The sequence below is a fragment of the Pristiophorus japonicus genome, unplaced genomic scaffold (assembly GCF_044704955.1).
Source record: "Pristiophorus japonicus isolate sPriJap1 unplaced genomic scaffold, sPriJap1.hap1 HAP1_SCAFFOLD_262, whole genome shotgun sequence".
Classification (NCBI taxonomy): domain Eukaryota; kingdom Metazoa; phylum Chordata; class Chondrichthyes; family Pristiophoridae; genus Pristiophorus; species Pristiophorus japonicus.
This window is the reverse complement of record NW_027252362.1, coordinates 384,498-387,386: the sequence shown is the minus strand read 5'-3', so window position 1 is coordinate 387,386 and position 2,889 is coordinate 384,498. Positions and strand designations below refer to the sequence as shown.

Here is a 2,889-nt window from a genome sequence, read left to right as displayed (position 1 = left end):
AGAGGGGTTTCTGCATTAGTTCTGGGTGGGGACAGTATCTTTCCCCTTCTCTCTTCCTCTTGTCTGTATCCCTGGGCTTTTATTTCTCTATTCCCCCTGTCTCAGTTTCTCGTGTTTAAAAGGGAACAAAAGATGAAATGGGTTTCATTGTGGAACAATTTACTTCACTCAAAGTTAGATGCACTGCTGTTCGCCATGAGGTCAAGGTAGCTAGCTGTTGATATTCAGGTTCATATATAAATATATATAAATATATCAACATCTATCATAACTGTTCCCTGGTGGTCGAGGGGTTAAGATCCGGCGCACTAACCTGGTAACGATACTCGATCAATTCATCGCATAAAAATAATTGAGGTCTGTGAGACAATTAATAATTGCTGTAAGCACCATGAATACCAATACTTTCTGTGATAGACCGAGCTTACAGACTATCTGGCTTCTCCTGCCCTTTGCCGGGCACGTGTTCCGGGTTTAATGTAATAAACTGGGTGAGTTCGCTGATCGCGGGAGACGGTAGGAGCCTCTGTGGCCCCACTGTGAGGATGTGGAAGTGAACACGGTGGCTGGGTGATCCGTGACATGTCTGTAAAGAGCAGCGGAGGAGAAGGATTGCGAGCTTTCAGTGTGGGACATAAGTTGTTTCAGGTGAGCCTCCTCATTCCCGATCAGCTCAGAGGGAGCTCACTGGTCAGCTCCCCTCTGTTGGGGTTGTTGTGCCAGTTGTTTCTGTAGTGTAGTGGTTATCATGTTTGCTTTACACGCAAAAAGTCCCTGTTTCGATCCCAGGCAGAAGCATTTTGTTTAAACTTGCCAAATGGGAACAATCGGAGGCGACTTGAGTCTCCTGGCAAATGCTGCCTGATTTGCTGAAGTTGCAGAATTTGCTGTTTTTATTTGCTATTTATTCTCCTGGCAAAGGGGCTCCCTTATTCCTTCATTGTTCTTTATTTCACTTCAATAATAGATAACTTTCAGTGAGAGAAAACGGATCCACCGGGGACCTTTTGCGTGTGAGGCCAACGTGATATCCGCCACACTGTAGCCCATCAAAGGGTGAGAAACCACTGAATATAAAGGATGAGCTCACAAATATCAGGGGCAGTGCAGTCTGGTCAACGTCAAACCCTCCTTTGTTCTTCAGCAGAGGCATGAACGGGAATCAGACGCCATAAAGTTTAATTAAAGACATAAATACAAGTAACACTTCTAAATCTTTTCACTGTAAAATTCTTTTACTTTATTTGAAATCCTGCTGCATTGAATCTGAAAATGAGCACCGTAGGATTTTATCTTCACTACTGATTCTATTTTCTGTGCACGGTCGGAATAACCGGTGCTTTTAAATTTGACAAAAGTTGCCCCAGATTCCTGGTGTCATCAGCAATGAAGATTTTGAACCAGACTCCTGAAATACAGTGAGTAAAATGGGTCAACATGCATAAGAACATAAGAAGATAAGAAATAGGAGCAGTAGTCGATCATACGCCCCTCGAGCCTGCTCCGACATTTAATACGATCATGGTCGATCCGATCATGGACTCAGGTCCACTTCCCTGCCCGCTCCCCAAAGCACAGGACAAATGATTGAAGAATCGACTCTTCCTCAGTTAGCATTTCTTTCATTGTGCAAAAGAAGGTGAGGGGTTAATGAATGATGCTTTCCCGTGAAAACAATACAAAAGTTTAAGAAAAAAACATACGGTGACTGGCAGGTGAGCGCTGCTTCTGATACCTGGTGGGAATGGGCGGGGATTTTAAAGCCCCTTGTATTGTGAAACCTTCATATCGCCTAACATCTCAGACTTCATGTGTGGACCTTGTGACGCAATGGTTGCGCGCCTGATTCCAAATCGAAAGGTTGTGTGTTCTAATCATGTTGGGGTTGCAATTATTTTCAACATTGTTCTTCCAGAAAATATTTTCTTTGCTGTTTGGCAATAACCAGACCCTTGCTCCAAGATCTGTCTCACTGTTTCCCCGGTGTCAGGCAGAGATACGCCTGCTGTCCTCATTTATTTCATGTGTCAGGACACAAAAGTTCAAAATCAAACTGCAGGTGGCCACATCTAGCATTGAATACACAGGGTGGCAGAGTGGTTTAAAGTGCTGTGTTCAGGTCGCAGTCTCCTCTGGAGATGCATGTTCGACTTTGACATTTCTTATTTTTAATCCTTTAGTGAAAATCATTGTTCGACACCACCACCAACTCCTTAAAAGTGGGATTCTGCAGTCCACCTGCTCGCTTCACATTTCTGTCTGACCTGGTGCTGAAAGTGGAGATGTTTCCGCAGTGTCGCGCTTAACACGTTCGCCTCACAAGCGAAAGCTCCCTGGCCGCGAATATTTTCTGGAGCTTTTTCCTCATACATGCTCAGGGGCGCGTTCTGTCCTGAACACTCAAGCGAAAGTGCTGAGTTCATTGCCCATGTTGTTAGCAGCCTGCCAGTGAATCTGTTTAAGTTGTTCAAACAGATTCCTGACAAAGCTGTCCCGGCTCGCTTCCCGGAGACACCGTGGTCACCAGTGCCCCAGTTTCAGTGGGTCAGCACCGGGAGGTTGGCCATCCGTTGGAGAATACCCAAGATCAGGGATCAGTCTACGGACAGGGATCCCCAGCCGGCAGCCTTCGGCGGTGAGGGACTCACAGGAGAGGTCGTGGTGGACCAGCCACTAACTGAGAGTCCCCAGCCTACAGCCCCCGGCTGTGCAGAATCCTCAGTTAATGAAATGAACTCAGCAGCCACACCTAAAGGGGAAGTGTGTTGTTGCCCCGGAGGGGCCATTCCCCCGATAATGTGGGACTCAGGCACACCTCCAGTCAGAACACTCTGGGTCCTGCGGTACAGACCGCCTTACCGCCGGCCACACAGGCAAACCACAGGCTGA

General features: G+C 46.7%; 1 non-coding gene across 1 annotated transcript; it reads left to right on the top strand.

Annotated features, from left to right (window-relative positions):
- The first annotated feature begins 725 nt into the window (after positions 1-725).
- trnav-uac (transfer RNA valine (anticodon UAC)) lies at positions 726-798 on the top strand. The gene has a single exon. It is a non-coding gene; the product is annotated as a tRNA-Val (tRNA).
- Positions 799-2,889: the final 2,091 nt, after the last annotated feature.